At 43.5% G+C, this 19,966-nt stretch overlaps 2 non-coding genes across 2 annotated transcripts; both read right to left on the bottom strand.

Annotated features, from left to right (window-relative positions):
* Nucleotides 1-7,903: 7,903 nt before the first annotated feature.
* On the bottom strand, nucleotides 7,904-7,977 carry TRNAI-AAU (transfer RNA isoleucine (anticodon AAU)). The gene has a single exon. It is a non-coding gene; the product is annotated as a tRNA-Ile (tRNA).
* A 7,255-nt stretch (nucleotides 7,978-15,232) lies between these two features.
* Nucleotides 15,233-15,306, bottom strand: TRNAI-AAU (transfer RNA isoleucine (anticodon AAU)). The gene has a single exon. It is a non-coding gene; the product is annotated as a tRNA-Ile (tRNA).
* Nucleotides 15,307-19,966: the final 4,660 nt, after the last annotated feature.

Below are 19,966 nucleotides of genomic sequence, written 5' to 3'. Positions count from 1 at the left end.
GGGTCAGTTGTCATGCTCATCTGCGGCGTAAATTTGCATTGAAGTAGTCTAACTCCCCAGGCCTTGTCTTTTGCTCAATTTGCCTTTGTGAGTTTTCTCTCAATCACTGTCGACTTCCTTTGATCTTTCTTTCTTCTTTCACTTCACCTTCGCCTTCAGTGTATCTTTCGGCCCTCTTAAGAGACACACCCCCTTGTAGCCACTTCTATACTTCTGTCACCTAATTATTTTCCTATCCTTTGCCCTGTAACGTTGCTGATCCTAGCTATAGCATCACTATCCAGAATCTGTTCACCTGAGTTATGTTCCTCTTATCCCCACGCATCTAATAATCAGCTCTTGGTCTCCCTCCACCTCTCACGAGACATAGTCTGAGGCAGTGTCTCCATCTTGGAGAGACAATTCCTTGCACTTGTGTTGTTCTACTGGCGCTGCCGGCTTGAGCTTTGGTCAGCAGTGGCAAAAGAAGGACTAATGGAAAGTGAACGTATACTGGAGCAACAGAGTGTATGGATTTATAAGAGCTTGATTAAATGATAAAAAAAGAGTTTAGTTGAGAGAAAAAATGCAACCTGGCCCGTACGGGGATCAGACCTGCGACCTTGCCGTTATTAGCACCACGCTCTAACCAACTGAGCTAACCGGCCATGAGTACTACAGATATCCTTTTTCCATGTTATGCAGATAGATAGAAGAGTTGGTCTCACTATCGCAATTCCTTCATACTTTTCTCCTTCCGCCCCCTGTCTGGATTACAATAACAAGAGCTGTGGAGTGCTGCACGCCAGCCTCAGTGCCTCTTCTTTCACTCAATCTCACTGTGTGCTGTGATATCTTTGTAACATCGCTTGTTGCCGTAAAAAAAGGAAAGGATGGATAGTATTTTTATTCTTTTTCAACAAAACCCAAAATACATCGGCTTGCTTGCTCATTAAGTTTACAAGGCCAGCTGCTTTTGAGATATTATAATTATAGTGGTTATTCGGCGTTGGAGGTAAAAGAGTTTTTTTTAGGTCTGGCCGTTCCTTCTGCTTCAAATTACTTGAGTTCATGTCAACAAAGTAACAACAAAACATAGCCAACGGTTCGTTGCTCAAGCCTTCCATACTGCGCCTTCCCATGTCTCTCCTGCCGACCACAGTGCAGGAAATCTGAGTTTGCATTTGCGCGAAGAGTCGTAAACACAAGAAGGCGCGCTTTTGTGCGCCGGGCACCACCCGGCCTGTGCATTCCTCACTGTCGTGAGATCAGTTTACTCAGCAGAGCATGACGCTGCAATTGGTTAGCAGGGCAGGCCTGACCAGAATAGTATATTTGGGGTCATGTATTTGATTGCATTTTTAAAACAGTAACAGAACTTAACTGCAATGTTTAAATAGGTCTAGACATATTTAAACAGTGTCAATTTAATAGAAGAATTGTGGACAATTCAGAGGGGAGGCACCAATGTTTTTTTTTCCCATTGGGTGGATGCGGCATTAAAGAGTTTGAAGACCACTGGTCTAAGTGGACACTAATATACCTGGATGCTCCTGAATCCTCGCAACAGATGCCAGCAAACCTGGCTGGAGAGCTACTGTGTTGGACTGATCCTGTCGATTCAAGTGGTCTTTCCTAGAGAGTCGGAGGTCATGGAAATAGATGGAGTTGATGGTAATCTACAGGGCTTTGAAGTTTTCCCATCATCATCTGTCTCAAAAAAATGTGCTAGTAAAGACAGAGAATAAGGTAGCTGTCTTTTACATTAACCAACAGTGAAGCATGCATTCAAAATCCCTCAATGCAATAGCAGAACAATTGGGTTATTGGGCAGAGATCAACCTGTTGCACACGTCGGCAGTACACATCAAGGGCACCGACAATGTGATGGCAGACAGCTAGAGGTTTCCAAATTTGCTGGAGTTGACGTTATCCAGGTCGTTGTTTTGAGAGATATGCCGAGAGTTTGTGAAACCCTTTCTGGATCTCTTTTCAAACAAGGACAATGCTATTCTTTGTCGATTCTGATCCAGGCTTCCGGAACAAGGAGCCTAGGTAGTGGACGTATTGGTGATAAAGTGGCTGAGAAGTCTCCTTTATACATTCCCCCACTTTTTATTGATCCAGATGGTTCTCTTCAAGTCTCAGCAGGGGGAGGGAACTTTATTCTTGTGGGCCCTTATTGGCCAGAGATGTCATGGTTTCCTCTTCTGAACCCCTGGCTCTTCTACCTCCTTGGGTACTGCTCAAGTGTGTTTCTGTCAGAACGTCGTCCCTGACCTTCTTGCTCCAACTCACTCTATCGCTTTGGAGGTTGAGAAGTCTGGACTGCTAGCAAAGGGTCTTTCCTCTTCCTTAGTGGAGTTAATTCAGCACTCCAGCAGGCCTTCTACTTCGAAGTCTTACTCAAAGAACTGGAAGTCTTTTGAGACGTGATGTTCTGCTCATGATCTTTTGGCACCTACCTGTAGTTTGTCTGCTATTTTGCATTTTCTTCTGAATGGGTTTCACTTGAATCTCTTTCCACTCTGAAAGCTCATTGCTTTGCGATAAAGGTTTTTAGGGACTTTTCTGTACCTTCGTCGATGTTACAGTCTTTGGTGTCTAGACTGTTCTGATCTTTTGTCAATTGTAAGACCAGTTGAAAAATCCATTTTCTCTAACTCAGAATCTTCCTACTCTTTTATAGGCTTTGCAATTTTATCTCTTTGAGGATCTGGATACTGTAGACATAAAGATTGTTTCCTATAAAGTTATTTTCCTATTTCCTATCACCTTGCTGAGAACAATTGGGGAGCTGTGAGCCTTAAAATGCTGTCCTCTCTTCATTTGATACTTTGGAAGATGGGGTAACTTTAAGGCCTAGCCTTACCTTTGCTGCAAAGGTTAAGTCTATTTTTGATAGATCTTAGGAAATAATTCTTCCTTCTTTCATTCCCTCTCCTTCCTCTCCAGAGGAACATTTTCTGAATACACTTGATGTTTAAAGAGCTCTTTTCATTCATGTCACCAGGCCTCTGCAGTTCAGGAAAACCGACTCCTTGTTTGTGACTTTTGGACAGCCTGGAAAAGACAAGAAGGTGACTTTTATGACTCTGAGTAGGTGGATTAAGTTGTCAGTTTTTCTGGCTCTGCAAGGCTTTTTAGAATATCTTCCAGTTCAGGGATGGTCTACGAGAGGAATGGCCACCTCCTGGGTTGAATTCCAGTGAGTAACAATCTAGGAAATTCCTAGGGTGGCTACTTGGTCCTCAGAGCATACATTTGTCAAGCATTATGGCTTAATAATTTTTCTGTTTGGCATTTGAGTACCAATGTTTTGAACTCTGCATTACCCTTAGTCCATCTTGTCTTTGTCACAAACATTACATCCTGCCCACCTTCCCATCAGTCCTTTGGCAAGGGCTTGGCACCCAGGTTGGGTGCATGGGGCTAGCATTTAAGGATCCTCCTGTTCTTTCTTCCTGTTGGAAGGTGACATCACCATACTTTGTATTGACTGTCACAAGGACGCAATGGACTAAGGCTAATGAAGATTACCAATAAGTAACCAACGCATCACCACTCTTTCTGAATGTGCGTGGCTCATTCCGCAGGACTTGTTCTTTGTATAATTCCTGGATTTTCAGGACCCCTTTGATGGCAGCACCCCCACACTGAAAATTGTTTCAGCACCACTGTACAAGGGTCAGTTGTCATGCTCATCTGCCGCGTAAATTTGCATTGAAGTAGTCTAACTCCCCAGGCCTTGTCTTTTGCTCAATTTGCCTTTGTGAGTTTTCTCTCCATCACTGTCGACTTCCTTTGATCTTTCTTTCTTCTTTCACTTCACCTTCGCCTTCAGTGTATCTTTCGGCCCTCTTAAGAGACACACCCCCTTGTAGCCACTTCTATACTTCTGTCACCTAATTATTTTCCTATCCTTTGCCCTGTAACGTTGCTAATCCTAGCTATAGCATCACTATCCAGAATCTGTTCACCTGAGTTATGTTCCTCTTATCCCCACGCATCTAATAATCAGCTCTTGGTCTCCCTCCACCTCTCACGAGACATAGTCTGAGGCAGTGTCTCCATCTTGGAGAGACAATCCCTTGCACTTGTGTTGTTCTACTGGCGCTGCCGGCTTGAGCTTTGGTCAGCAGTGGCAAAAGAAGGACTAATGGAAAGTGAACGTATACTGGAGCAACAGAGTGTATGGATTTATAAGAGCTTGATTAAATGAGAAAAAAAGAGTTTAGTTGAGAGAAAAGATGCAACCTGGCCCGTACGGGGATCGAAACCCACGACCTTGGTGTTATTAGCACCACGCTCTAACCAACTGAGCTAACCAGCCATGAGTACTAAAGATATCCTTTTTCCATGTTATGAAGATAGATAGAAGAGTTGGTCTCACTATCGCAATTCCTTCATACTTTTCTCCTTCCGCCCCCTGTCTGGATTACAATAACAAGAGCTGTGGAGTGCTGCACGCCAGCCTCAGTGCCTCTTCTTTCACTCAATCTCACTGTGTGCTGTGATATCTTTGTAACATGGCTTGTTGCCGGAAAAAAAGGAAAGGATGGATAGTATTTTTATTCTTTTACAACAAAACCCAAAATGCATCGGCTTGCTTGGTCATTAAGTTTACAAGGCCAGCTGCTTTTGAGATATTATAATTATAGTGGTTATTCGGCGTTGGAGGTAAGAGAGTTTTTTTTAGGTCTGGCCGTTCCTTCTGCTTCAAATTACTTGAGCTCATGTCAACAAAGTAACAACAAAACATAGCCAAAGGTTCCTTGCTCAAGCCTTCCCTACTGCGCCTTCCCATGTCTCTTCTGCCGACCACAGTGCAGGAAATCTGAGTTTGCATTTGCGCGAAGAGACGTACAACACAAGAAGGCGCGCTTTTGTGCGCCGGGCACCACCCGGCCTGTGCATTCCTCACTGTCGTGAGATCAGTTTACTCAGCAGAGCATGACGCTGCAATTGGTTAGTAGGGCAGGCCTGACCAGAATAGTATATTTGGGGTCATGTATTTGATTGCATTTTTAAAACAGTAACAGAACTTAACTGCAATGTTTAAATAGGTCTAGACATATTTAAACAGTGTCAATTTAATAGAAGAATTGTGGACAATTCAGAGGGGAGGCACCAATGTTTTTTTTTCCCATTGGGTGGATGCGGCATTAAAGAGTTTGAAGACCACTGGTCTAAGTGGACACTAATATACCTGGATGCTCCTGAATCCTCGCAACAGATGCCAGCAAACCTGGCTGGAGAGCTACTGTGTTGGACTGATCCTGTTGATTCAAATGGTCTTTCCTAGAGAGTCGGAGGTCATGGAAATAGATGGAGTTGATGGTAATCTACAGGGCTTTGAAGTTTTCCCATCATCATCTGTCTCAAAAAAATGTGCTAGTAAAGACAGAGAATAAGGTAGCTGTCTTTTACATTAACCAACAGTGAAGCATGCATTCAAAATCCCTCAATGCAATAGCAGAACAATTGGGTTATTGGGCAGAGATCAACCTGTTGCACACGTCGGCAGTACACATCAAGGGCACCGACAATGTGATGGCAGACAGCTGGAGGTTTCCAAATTTGCTGGAGTTGACGTTATCCAGGTCGTTGTTTTGAGAGATATGCCGAGAGTTTGTGAAACCCTTTCTGGATCTCTTTTCAAACAAGGACAATGCTCATCTTTGTCGATACTGATCCAGGCTTCCGGAACAAGGAGCCTAGGTAGTGGGCGTATTGGTGATAAAGTGGCTGAGAAGTCTCCTTTATACATTCCCCCACTTTTTATTGATCCAGATGGTTCTCTTCAAGTCTCAGCAGGGGGGAGGGAACTTTATTCTTCTGGGCCCTTATTGGCCAGAGATGTCATGGTTTCCTCTTCTGAACCCCTGGCTCTTCTACCTCCTTGGGTACTGCTCAAGTGTGTCTCTCTCAGAACGTCGTCCCTGACCTTCTTGCTCCAACTCACTCTATCGCTTTGGAGGTTGAGAAGTCTGGACTGCTAGCAAAGGGTCTTTCCTCTTCCTTAGTGGAGTTAATTCAGCACTCCAGCAGGCCTTCTACTTCGAAGTCTTACTCAAAGAACTGGAAGTCTTTTGAGACGTGATGTTCTGCTCATGATCTTTTGGCACCTACCTGTAGTTTGTCTGCTCTTTTGCATTTTCTTCTGAATGGGTTTCACTTGAATCTCTTTCCACTCTGAAAGCTCATTGCTTTGCGATAAAGGTTTTTAGGGACTTTTCTGTACCTTCGAAGATGTTACAATCTTTGGTGTCTAGACTGTTCTGATCTTTTGTCAATTGTAAGACCAGTTGAAAAATCCCTTTTCTCCAACTCAGAATCTTCCTACTCTTTTATAGGCTTTGCAATTTTATCTCTTTGAGGATCTGGATACTGTAGACATAAAGATTGTTTCCTATAAAGTTATTTTCCTATTTCCTATCACCTTGCTGAGAACAATTGGGGAGCTGGGAGCCTTAAAATGCTGTCCTCTCTTCATTTGATACTTTGGAAGATGGGGTAACTTTAAGGCCTAGCCTTACCTTTGCTGCAAAGGTTAAGTCTATTTTTGATAGATCTTAGGAAATAATTTTTCCTTCTTTCATTCCCTTTCCTTCCTCTCCGGAGGAACATTTTCTGAATACACTTGATGTTTATAGAGCTCTTTTCATTTATGTCACCAGGCCTCTGCAGTTCAGGAAAACCGACTCCTTGTTTGTGACTTTTGGACAGCCTGGAAAAGACAAGAAGGTGACTTTTATGACTCTGAGTAGGTGGATTAAGTTGTCAATTTTTCTGGCTTTGCAAGGCTTTTTAGAATATCTTCCAGTTCAGGGATGGTCTACGAGAGGAATGGCCACCTCCTGGGTTGAATTCCAGTGAGTAACAATCTAGGAAATTCCTAGGGTGGCTACTTGGTCCTCAGAGCATACATTTGTCAAGCATTATGGCTTAATAATTTTTCTGTTTTGCATTTGAGTACCAATGTTTTGAACTCTGCATTACCCTTAGTCCATCTTGTCTTTGTCACAAACATTACATCCTGCCCACCTTCCCATCAGTCCTTTGGCAAGGGCTTGGCACCCAGGTTGGGTGCATGGGGCTAGCATTTAAGGATCCTCCTGGTCTTTCTTCCTGTTGGAAGGTGACATCGCCTTACTTTGTAATGACTGTCACAAGGACGCAATGGACTAAGGCTAATGAAGATTACCAATAAGTAACCAACGCATCACCACTCTTTCTGAATGTGTGTGGCTCATTCCGCAGGACTTGTTCTTTGTATGATTCCTGGATTTTCAGAAACCCTTTGATGGCAGCACCCCCACACTGAAAATTGTTTCAGCACCACTGTACAAGGGTCAGTTGTCATGCTCATCTGCGGCGTAAATTTGCATTGAAGTAGTCTAACTCCCCAGGCCTTGTCTTTTGCTCAATTTGCCTTTGTGAGTTTTCTCTCAATCACTGTCGACTTCCTTTGATCTTTCTTTCTTCTTTCACTTCACCTTCGCCTTCAGTGTATCTTTCGGCCCTCTTAAGAGACACACCCCCTTGTAGCCACTTCTATACTTCTGTCACCTAATTATTTTCCTATCCTTTGCCCTGTAACGTTGCTGATCCTAGCTATAGCATCACTATCCAGAATCTGTTCACCTGAGTTATGTTCCTCTTATCCCCACGCATCTAATAATCAGCTCTAGGTCTCCCTCCACCTCTCACGAGACATAGTCTGAGGCAGTGTCTCCATCTTGGAGAGACAATCCCTTGCACTTGTGTTGTTCTACTGGTGCTGCCGGCTTGAGCTTTGGTCAGCAGTGGCAAAAGAAGGACTAATGGAAAGTGAACGTATACTGGAGCAACAGAGTGTATGGATTTATAAGAGCTTGATTAAATGGTAAAAAAAGAGTTTAGTTGAGAGAAAAATGCAACCTGGCCCGTACGGGGATCGAACCCGCGACCTTGGTGTTATTAGCACCATGCTCTAACCAACTGAGCTAACCGGCCATGAGTACTAATGATATCCTTTTTCCTTGTAATGCATATAGATAGAAGAGTTGGTCTCACTATCGCAATTCCTTCATACTTTTCTCCTTCCGCCCCCTGTCTGGATTACAATAACAAGTGCTGTGGAGTGCTGCATGCCAGCCTCAGTGCCTCTTCTTTCACTCAATCTCACTGTGTGCTGTGATATCTTTGTAACATCGCTTGTTGCCGGAAAAAAAGGAAAGGATGGATAGTATTTTTATTCTTTTACAACAAAACTCAAAATGCATCGGCTTGCTTGCTCATTAAGTTTACAAGGCCAGCTGCTTTTGAGATATTATAATTATAGTGGTTATTCGGCGTTGGAGGTAAGAGAGTTTTTTTTAGGTCTGGCCGTTCCTTCTGCTTCAAATTACTTGAGCTCATGTCAACAAAGTAACAACAAAACATAGCCAACGGTTCGTTGCTCAAGCCTTCCCTACTGCGCCTTCCCATGTCTCTCCTGCCGACCACAGTGCAGGAAATCTGAGTTTGCATTTGCGCGAAGAGACGTACAACACAAGAAGGCGCGCTTTTGTGCGCCGGGCACCACCCGGCCTGTGCATTCCTCACTGTCGTGAGATCAGTTTACTCAGCAGAGCATGACGCTGCAATTGGTTAGTAGGGCAGGCCTGACCAGAATAGTATATTTGGGGTCATGTATTTGATTGCATTTTTAAAACAGTAACAGAACTTAACTGCAATGTTTAAATAGGTCTAGACATATTTAAACAGTGTCAATTTAATAGAAGAATTGTGGACAATTCAGAGGGGAGGCACCAATGTTTTTTTTTCCCATTGGGTGGATGCGGCATTAAAGAGTTTGAAGACCACTGGTCTAAGTGGACACTAATATACCTGGATGCTCCTGAATCCTCGCAACAGATGCCAGCAAACCTGGCTGGAGAGCTACTGTGTTGGACTGATCCTGTCGATTCAAGTGGTCTTTCCTAGAGAGTCGGAGGTCATGGAAATAGATGGAGTTGATGGTAATCTACAGGGCTTTGAAGTTTTCCCATCATCATCTGTCTCAAAAAAATGTGCTAGTAAAGACAGAGAATAAGGTAGCTGTCTTTTACATTAACCAACAGTGAAGCATGCATTCAAAATCCCTCAATGCAATGCAGAACAATTGGGTTATTGGGCAGAGATCAACCTGTTGCACACGTCGGCAGTACACATCAAGGGCACCAACAATGTGATGGCAGACAGCTGGAGGTTTCCAAATTTGCTGGAGTTGACGTTATCCAGGTCATTGTTTTGAGAGATATGCCGAGAGTTTGTGAAACCCTTTCTGGATCTCTTTTCAAACAAGGACCATGCTCATCTTTGTCGATTCTGATCCAGGCTTCCGGAATAAGGAGCCTAGGTAGTGGACGTATTGGTGATAAAGTGGCTGAGAAGTCTCCTTTATACATTCCCCCACTTTTTATTGATCCAGATGGTTCTCTTCAAGTCTCAGCAGGGGGGAGGGAACTTTATTCTTGTGGGCCCATATTGGCCAGAGATGTCATGGTTTCCTCTTCTGAACCCCTGGCTCTTCTACCTCCTTGGGTACTGCTCAAGTGTGTCTCTCTCAGAACGTCGTCCCTGACCTTCTTGCTCCAACTCACTCTATCGCTTTGGAGGTTGAGAAGTCTGGACTGCTAGCAAAGGGTCTTTCCTCTTCCTTAGTGGAGTTAATTCAGCACTCCAGCAGGCCTTCTACTTCGAAGTCTTACTCAAAGAACTGGAAGTCTTTTGAGACGTGATGTTCTGCTCATGATCTTTTGGCACCTACCTGTAGTTTGTCTGCTATTTTGCATTTTCTTCTGAATGGGTTTCACATGAATCTCTTTCCACTCTGAAAGCTCATTGCTTTGAGATACAGGTTTTTAGGGACCTTTCTGTACCTTCGAAGATGTTACAATCTTTGGTGTCTAGACTGTTCTGATCTTTTGTCAATTGTAAGACCAGTTGAAAAATCCCTTTTCTCCAACTCAGAATCTTCCTACTCTTTTATAGGCTTTGCAATTTTATCTCTTTGAGAATCTGGATACTGTAGACATAAAGATTGTTTCCTATAAAGTTATTTTCCTATTTCCTATCACCTTGCTGAGAACAATTGGGGAGCTGGGAGCCTTAAAATGCTGTCCTCTCTTCATTTGATACTTTGGAAGATGGGGTAACTTTAAGGCCTAGCCTTACCTTTGCTGTAAAGGTTAAGTCTATTTTTGATAGATCTTAGGAAATAAATTTCCCTTCTTTCATTCCCTCTCCTTCCTCTCCGGAGGAACATTTTCTGAATACACTTGATGTTTAAAGAGCTCTTTTCATTTATGTCACCAGGCCTCTGCAGTTCAGGAAAACCGACTCCTTGTTTGTGACTTTTGGACAGCCTGGAAAAGACAAGAAGGTGACTTTTATGACTCTGAGTAGGTGGATTAAGTTGTCAATTTTTCTGGCTTTGCAAGGCTTTTTAGAATATCTTCCAGTTCAGGGATGGTCTACGAGAGGAATGGCCACCTCCTGGGTTGAATTCCAGTGAGTAACAATCTAGGAAATTCCTAGGGTGGCTACTTGGTCCTCAGAGCATACATTTGTCAAGCATTATGGCTTAATAATTTTTCTGTTTTGCATTTGAGTACCAATGTTTTGAACTCTGCATTACCCTTAGTCCATCTTGTCTTTGTCACAAACATTACATCCTGCCCACCTTCCCATCAGTCCTTTGGCAAGGGCTTGGCACCCAGGTTGGGTGCATGGGGCTAGCATTTAAGGATCCTCCTGTTCTTTATTCCTGTTGGAAGGTGACATCACCTTACTTTGTAATGACTGTCACAAGGACGCAATGGACTAAGGCTAATGAAGATTACCAATAAGTAACCAACGCATCACCACTCTTTCTGAATGTGCGTGGCTCATTCCGCAGGACTTGTTCTTTGCATAATTCCTGGATTTTCAGAAGCCCTTTGATGGCAGCACCCCCACACTGAAAATTGTTTCAGCACCACTGTACAAGGGTCAGTTGTCATGCTCATCTGCGGCGTAAATTTGCATTGAAGTAGTCTAACTCCCCAGGCCTTGTCTTTTGCTCAATTTGCCTTTGTGAGTTTTCTCTCAATCACTGTCGACTTCCTTTGATCTTTCTTTCTTCTTTCACTTCACCTTCTCCTTCAGTGTATCATTCGGCCCTCTTAAGAGACACACCCCCTTGTAGCCACTTCTATACTTCTGTCACCTAATTATTTTCCTATCCTTTGCCCTGTAACGTTGCTGATCCTAGCTATAGCATCACTATCCAGAATCTGTTCACCTGAGTTATGTTCCTCTTATCCCCACGCATCTAATAATCAGCTCTTGGTCTCCCTCCACCTCTCACGAGACATAGTCTGAGGCAGTGTCTCCATCTTGGAGAGACAATTCCTTGCACTTGTGTTGTTCTACTGGCGCTGCCGGCTTGAGCTTTGGTCAGCAGTGGCAAAAGAAGGACTAATGGAAAGTGAACGTATACTGGAGCAACAGAGTGTATGGATTTATAAGAGCTTGATTAAATGATAAAAAAAGAGTTTAGTTGAGAGAAAAAATGCAACCTGGCCCGTACGGGGATCAAACCCGCAACCTTGCCGTTATTAGCACCACGCTCTAACCAACTGAGCTATCCGGCCATGAGTACTACAGATATCCTTTTTCCATGTTCTGCAGATAGATAGAAGAGTTGGTCTCACTATCGCAATTCCTTCATACTTTTCTCCTTCCGCCCCCTGTCTGGATTACAATAACAAGAGCTGTGGAGTGCTGCACGCCAGCCTCAGTGCCTCTTCTTTCACTTAATCTCACTGTGTGCTGTGATATCTTTGTAACATCGCTTGTTGCCGGAAAAAAAGGAAAGGATGGATAGTATTTTTATTCTTTTACAACAAAACCCAAAATACATCGGCTTGCTTGCTCATTAAGTTTACAAGGCCAGCTGCTTTTGAGATATTATAATTATAGTGGTTATTCGGCGTTGGAGGTAAAAGAGTTTTTTTTAGGTCTGGCCGTTCCTTCTGCTTCAAATTACTTGAGCTCATGTCAACAAAGTAACAACAAAACATAGCCAACGGTTCGTTGCTCAAGCCTTCCCTACTGCGCCTTCCCATGTCTCTCCTGCCGACCACAGTGCAGGAAATCTGAGTTTGCATTTGCGCGAAGAGACGTAAACACAAGAAGGCGCGCTTTTGTGCGCCGGGCACCACCCGGCCTGTGCATTCCTCACTGTCGTGAGATCAGTTTACTCAGCAGAGCATGACGCTGCAATTGGTTAGTAGGGCAGGCCTGACCAGAATAGTATATTTGGGGTCATGTATTTGATTGCATTTTTAAAACAGTAACAGAACTTAACTGCAATGTTTAAATAGGTCTAGACATATTTAAACAGTGTCAATTTAATAGAAGAATTGTGGACAATTCAGAGGGGAGGCACCAATGTTTATTTTTCCCATTGGGTGGATGCGGCATTAAAGAGTTTGAAGACCACTGGTCTAAGTGGACACTAATATACCTGGATGCTCCTGAATCCTCGCAACAGATGCCAGCAAACCTGGCTGGAGAGCTACTGTGTTGGACTGATCCTGTCGATTCAAGTGGTCTTTCCTAGAGAGTCGGAGGTCATGGAAATAGATGGAGTTGATGGTAATCTACAGGGCTTTGAAGTTTTCCCATCATCATCTGTCTCAAAAAAATGTGCTAGTAAAGACAGAGAATAAGGTAGCTGTCTTTTACATTAACCAACAGTGAAGCATGCATTCAAAATCCCTCAATGCAATAGCAGAACAATTGGGTTATTGGGCAGAGATCAACCTGTTGCACACGTCGGCAGTACACATCAAGGGCACCGACAATGTGATGGCAGACAGCTGGAGGTTTCCAAATTTGCTGGAGTTGACGTTATCCAGGTTGTTGTTTTGAGAGATATGCCGAGAGTTTGTGAAACCCTTTCTGGATCTCTTTTCAAACAAGGACAATGCTCATCTTTGTCGATTCTGATCCAGGCTTCCGGAACAAGGAGCCTAGGTAGTGGACGTATTGGTGATAAAGTGGCTGAGAAGTCTCCTTTATACATTCCCCCACTTTTTATTGATCCAGATGGTTCTCTTCAAGTCTCAGCAGGGGGGAGGGAACTTTATTCTTGTGGGCCCTTATTGGCCAGAGATGTCATGGTTTCCTCTTCTGAACCCCTGGCTCTTCTACCTCCTTGGGTACTGCTCAAGTGTGTTTCTGTCAGAACGTCGTTCCTGACCTTCTTGCTCCAACTCACTCTATCGCTTTGGAGGTTGAGAAGTCTGGACTGCTAGCAAAGGGTCTTTCCTCTTCCTTAGTGGAGTTAATTCAGCACTCCAGCAGGCCTTCTACTTCGAAGTCTTACTCAAAGAACTGGAAGTCTTTTGAGACGTGATGTTCTGCTCATGATCTTTTGGCACCTACCTGTAGTTTGTCTGCTATTTTGCATTTTCTTCTGAATGGGTTTCACTTGAATCTCTTTCCACTCTGAAAGCTCATTGCTTTGCGATAAAGGTTTTTAAGGACTTTTCTGTACCTTCGTCGATGTTACAGTCTTTGGTGTCTAGACTGTTCTGATCTTTTGTCAATTGTGAGACCAGTTGAAAAATCCCTTTTCTCCAACTCAGAATCTTCCTACTCTTTTACAGGCTTTGCAATTTTATCTCTTTGAGGATCTGGATACTGTAGACATAAAGATTGTTTCCTATAAAGTTATTTTCCTATTTCCTATCACCTTGCTGAGAACAATTGGGGAGCTGGGAGCCTTAAAATGCTGTCCTCTCTTCATTTGATACTTTGGAAGATGGGGTAACTTTAAGGCCTAGCCTTACCTTTGCTGCAAAGGTTAAGTCTATTTTTGATAGATCTTAGGAAATAATTCTTCCTTCTTTCATTCCCTCTCCTTCCTCTCCGGAGGAACATTTTCTGAATACACTTGATGTTTAAAGAGCTCTTTTCATTCATGTCACAAGGCCTCTGCAGTTCAGGAAAACCGACTCCTTGTTTGTGACTTTTGGACAGCCTGGAAAAGACAAGAAGGTGACTTTTATGACTCTGAGTAGGTGGATTAAGTTGTCAATTTTTCTGGCTTTGCAAGGCTTTTTAGAATATCTTCCAGTTCAGGGATGGTCTATTGAGAGGAATGGCCACCTCCTGGGTTGAATTCCAGTGAGTAACAATCTAGGAAATTCCTAGGGTGGCTACTTGGTCCTCAGAGCATACATTTGTCAAGCATTATGGCTTAATAATTTTTCTGTTTTGCATTTGAGTACCAATGTTTTGAACTCTGCATTACCCTTAGTCCATCTTGTCTTTGTCACAAACATTACATCCTGCCCACCTTCCCATCAGTCCTTTGGCAAGGGCTTGGCACCCAGGTTGGGTGCATGGGGCTAGCATTTAAGGATCCTCCTGTTCTTTCTTCCTGTTGGAAGGTGACATCGCCTTACTTTGTAATGACTGTCACAAGGACGCAATGGACTAAGGCTAATGAAGATTACCAATAAGTAACCAACGCATCACCACTCTTTCTGAATGTGCGTGGCTCATTCCGCAGGACTTGTTCTTTGTATGATTCCTGGATTTTCAGAAACCCTTTGATGGCAGCACCCCCACACTGAAAATTGTTTCAGCACCACTGTACAAGGGTCAGTTGTCATGCTCATCTGCGGCGTAAATTTGCATTGAAGTAGTCTAACTCCCCAGGCCTTGTCTTTTGCTCAATTTGCCTTTGTGAGTTTTCTCTCAATCACTGTCGACTTCCTTTGATCTTTCTTTCTTCTTTCACTTCACCTTCGCCTTCAGTGTATCTTTCGGCCCTCTTAAGAGACACACCCCCTTGTAGCCACTTCTATACTTCTGTCACCTAATTATTTTCCTATCCTTTGCCCTGTAACGTTGCTGATCCTAGCTATAGCATCACTATCCAGAATCTGTTCACCTGAGTTATGTTCCTCTTATCCCCACGCATCTAATAATCAGCTCTAGGTCTCCCTCCACCTCTCACGAGACATAGTCTGAGGCAGTGTCTCCATCTTGGAGAGACAATCCCTTGCACTTGTGTTGTTCTACTGGCGCTGCCGGCTTGAGCTTTGGTCAGCAGTGGCAAAAGAAGGACTAATGGAAAGTGAACGTATACTGGAGCAACAGAGTGTATGGATTTATAAGAGCTTGATTAAATGAGAAAAAAGAGTTTAGTTTAGAGAAAAATGCAACCTGGCCCGTACGGGGATCGAACCCGCGAACTTGGTGTTATTAGCACCACGCTCTAACCAACTGAGCTAACCGGCCATGAGTACTAAAGATATCCTTTTTCCTTGTAATGCATATAGATAGAAGAGTTGGTCTCACTATCGCAATTTCTTCATACTTTTCTCCTTCCGCCCCCTGTCTGGATTACAATAACAAGTGCTGTGGAGTGCTGCATGCCAGCCTCAGTGCCTCTTCTTTCACTCAATCTCACTGTGTGCTGTGATATCTTTGTAACATCGCTTGTTGCCGGAAAAAAAGGAAAGGATGGATAGTATTTTTATTCTTTTACAACAAAACCCAAAATGCATCGGCTTGCTTGCTCATTAAGTTTACAAGGCCAGCTGCTTTTGAGATATTATAATTATAGTGGTTATTCGGCGTTGGAGGTAAGAGAGTTTTTTTTAGGTCTGGCCGTTCCTTCTGCTTCAAATTACTTGAGCTCATGTCAACAAAGTAACAACAAAACATAGCCAACGGTTCGTTGCTCAAGCCTTCCCTACTGCGCCTTCCCATGTCTGTCCTGCCGACCACAGTGCAGGAAATCTGAGTTTGCATTTGCGCGAAGAGACGTACAACACAAGAAGGCGCGCTTTTGTGCGCCGGGCACCACCCGGCCTGTGCATTCCTCACTGTCGTGAGATCAGTTTACTCAGCAGAGCATGACGCTGCAATTGGTTAGTAGGGCAGGCCTGACCAGAATAGTATATTTGGGGTCATGTATTTGATTGCATTTTTAAAACAGTAACAGAACTTAACTGCAATGTTTAAATAGGTCTAGACATATTTAAACAGTGTCAATTTAATAGAAGAATTGTGGACAATTCAGAGGGGAGGCACCAATGTTTTTTTTCCCCATTGGGTGGATGCGGCATTAAAGAGTTTGAAGACCACTGGTCTAAGTGGACACTAATATACCTGGATGCTCCTGAATCCTCGCAACAGATGCCAGCAAACCTGGCTGGAGAGCTACTGTGTTGGACTGATCCTGTCGATTCAAGTGGTCTTTCCTAGATAGTCGGAGGTCATGGAAATAGATGGAGTTGATGGTAATCTACAGGGCTTTGAAGTTTTCCCATCATCATCTGTCTCAAAAAAATGTGCTAGTAAAGACAGAGAATAAGGTAGCTGTCTTTTACATTAACCAACAGTGAAGCATGCATTCAAAATCCCTCAATGCAATAGCAGAACAATTGGGTTATTGGGCAGAGATCAACCTGTTGCACACGTCGGCAGTACACATCAAGGGCACCGACAATGTGATGGCAGACAGCTGGAGGTTTCCAAATTTGCTGGAGTTGACGTTATCCAGGTCGTTGTTTTGAGAGATATGCCGAGAGTTTGTGAAACCCTTTCTGGATCTCTTTTCAAACAAGGACAATGCTCATCTTTGTCGATTCTGATCCAGGCTTCCGGAACAAGGAGCCTAGGTAGTGGACGTATTGGTGATAAAGTGGCTGAGAAGTCTCCTTTATACATTCCCCCACTTGTTATTGATCCAGATGGTTCTCTTCAAGTCTCAGCAGGGGGGAGGGAACTTTATTCTTGTGGGCCCTTATTGGCCAGAGATGTCATGGTTTCCTCTTCTGAACCCCTGGCTCTTCTACCTCCTTGGGTACTGCTCAAGTGTGTTTGTGTCAGAACGTCGTCCCTGACCTTCTTGCTCCAACTCACTCTATCGCTTTGGAGGTTGAGAAGTCTGGACTGCTAGCAAAGGGTCTTTCCTCTTCCTTAGTGGAGTTAATTCAGCACTCCAGCAGGCCTTCTACTTCGAAGTCTTACTCAAAGAACTGGAAGTCTTTTGAGACGTGATGTTCTGCTCATGATCTTTTGGCACCTACCTGTAGTTTGTCTGCTATTTTGCATTTTCTTCTGAATGGGTTTCACTTGAATCTCTTTCCACTCTGAAAGCTCATTGCTTTGCGATAAAGGTTTTTAGGGACTTTTCTGTACCTTCGTCGATGTTACAGTCTTTGGTGTCTAGACTGTTCAGATCTTTTGTCAATTGTAAGACCAGTTGAAAAATCCCTTTTCTCCAACTCAGAATCTTCCTACTCTTTTATAGGCTTTGCAATTTTATCTCTTTGAGGATCTGGATACTGTAGACATAAAGATTGTTTCCTATAAAGTTATTTTCCTATTTCCTATCACCTTGCTGAGAACAATTGGGGAGCTGGGAGCCTTAAAATGCTGTCCTCTCTTCATTTGATACTTTGGAAGATGGGGTAACTTTAAGGCCTAGCCTTACCTTTGCTGCAAAGGTTAAGTCTATTTTTGATAGATCTTAGGAAATAATTCTTCCTTCTTTCATTCTCTCTCCTTCCTCTCCGGAGGAACATTTTCTGAATACACTTGATGTTTAAAGAGCTCTTTTCATTCATGTCACCAGGCCTCTGCAGTTCAGGAAAACCGACTCCTTGTTTGTGACTTTTGGACAGCCTGGAAAAGACAACAAGGTGACTTTTATGACTCTGAGTAGGTGGATTAAGTTGTCAATTTTTCTGGCTTTGCAAGGCTTTTTAGAATATCTTCCAGTTCAGGGATGGTCTACGAGAGGAATGGCCACCTCCTGGGTTGAATTCCAGTGAGTAACAATCTAGGAAATTCCTAGGGTGGCTACTTGGTCCTCAGAGCATACATTTGTTAAGCATTATGGCTTAATAATTTTTCTGTTTTGCATTTGAGTACCAATGTTTTGAACTCTGCATTACCCTTAGTCCATCTTGTCTTTGTCACAAACATTACATCCTGCCCACCTTCCCATCAGTCCTTTGGCAAGGGCTTGGCACCCAGGTTGGGTGCATGGGGCTAGCATTTAAGGATCCTCCTGTTCTTTCTTCCTGTTGAAAGGTGACATCACCCTACTTTGTAATGACTGTCACAAGGACGCAGTGGACTAAGGCTAATGAAGATTACCAATAAGTAACCAACGCATCACCACTCTTTCTGAATGTGCGTGGCTCATTCCGCAGGACTTGTTCTTTGTATAATTCCTGGATTTTCAGGAGCCCTTTGATGGCAGCACCCCCACACTGAAAATTGTTTCAGCACCACTGTACAAGGGTCAGTTGTCATGCTCATCTGCGGCGTAAATTTGCATTGAAGTAGTCTAACTCCCCAGGCCTTGTCTTTTGCTCAATTTGCCTTTGTGAGTTTTCTCTCCATCACTGTCGACTTCCTTTGATCTTTCTTTCTTCTTTCACTACTCCTTCGCCTTCAGTGTATCTTTCGGCCCTCTTAAGAGACACACCCCCTTGTAGCCACTTCTATACTTCTGTCACCTAATTATTTTCCTATCCTTTCCCCTGTAACGTTGCTAATCCTAGCTATAGCATCACTATCCAGAATCTGTTCACCTGAGTTATGTTCCTCTTATCCCCACGCATCTAATAATCACCTCTTGGTCTCCCTCCACCTCTCACGAGACATAGTCTGAGGCAGTGTCTCCATCTTGGAGAGACAATCCCTTGCACTTATGTTGTTCTACTGGCGCTGCCGGCTTGAGCTTTGGTCAGCAGTGGTAAAAGAAGGACTAATGGAAAGTGAACGTATACTGGAGCAACAGAGTGTATGGATTAATAAGAGCTTGATTAAATGAGAAAAAAAGAGTTTAGTTGAGAGAAAAAATGCAACCTGGCCCGTACGGGGATCGAAACCCACAACCTTGGTGTTATTAGCACCACGCTCTAACCAACTGAGATAACCGGCCATGAGTACTAAAGATATCCTTTTTCCATGTTATGAAGATAGATAGAAGAGTTGGTCTCACTATCGCAATTCCTTCATACTTTTCTCCTTCCGCCCCCTGTCTGGATTACAATAACAAGAGCTGTGGAGTGCTGCACGCCAGCCTCAGTGCCTCTTCTTTCACTCAATCTCACTGTGTGCTGTGATATCTTTGTAACATCGCTTGTTGCCGGAAAAAAAGGAAAGGATGGATAGTATTTTTATTCTTTTACAACAAAACCCAAAATGCATCGGCTTGCTTGGTCATTAAGTTTACAAGGCCAGCTGCTTTTGAGATATTATAATTATAGTGGTTATTCGGCGTTGGAGGTAAGAGAGTTTTTTTTAGGTCTGGCCGTTCCTTCTGCTTCAAATTACTTGAGCTCATGTCAACAAAGTAACAACAAAACATAGCCAACGGTTCCTTGCTCAAGCCTTCCCTACTGCGCCTTCCCATGTCTCTCCTGCCGACCACAGTGCAGGAAATCTGAGTTTGCATTTGCGCGAAGAGACGTACAACACAAGAAGGCGCGCTTTTGTGCGCCGGGCACCACCCGGCCTGTGCATTCCTCACTGTCGTGAGATCAGTTTACTCAGCAGAGCATGACGCTGCAATTGTTTAGTAGGGCAGGCCTGACCAGAATAGTATATTTGGGGTCATGTATTTGATTGCATTTTTAAAACAGTAACAGAACTTAACTGCAATGTTTAAATAGGTCTAGACATATTTAAACAGTGTCAATTTAATAGAAGAATTGTGGACAATTCAGAGGGGAGGCACCAATGTTTTTTTTTCCCATTGGGTGGATGCGGCATTAAAGAGTTTGAAGACCACTGGTCTAAGTGGACACTAATATACCTGGATGCTCCTGAATCCTCGCAACAGATGCCAGCAAACCTGGCTGGAGAGCTACTGTGTTGGACTGATCCTGTTGATTCAAGTGGTCTTTCCTAGAGAGTCGGAGGTCATGGAAAT

Source organism: Pleurodeles waltl, chromosome 12, assembly GCF_031143425.1.
Source record: "Pleurodeles waltl isolate 20211129_DDA chromosome 12, aPleWal1.hap1.20221129, whole genome shotgun sequence".
In the NCBI taxonomy this organism is placed as follows: Eukaryota; Metazoa; Chordata; class Amphibia; order Caudata; family Salamandridae; genus Pleurodeles; species Pleurodeles waltl.
Note: the sequence above shows the minus strand (reverse complement) of the source record. Positions and strands in the feature narration are given on the sequence as shown.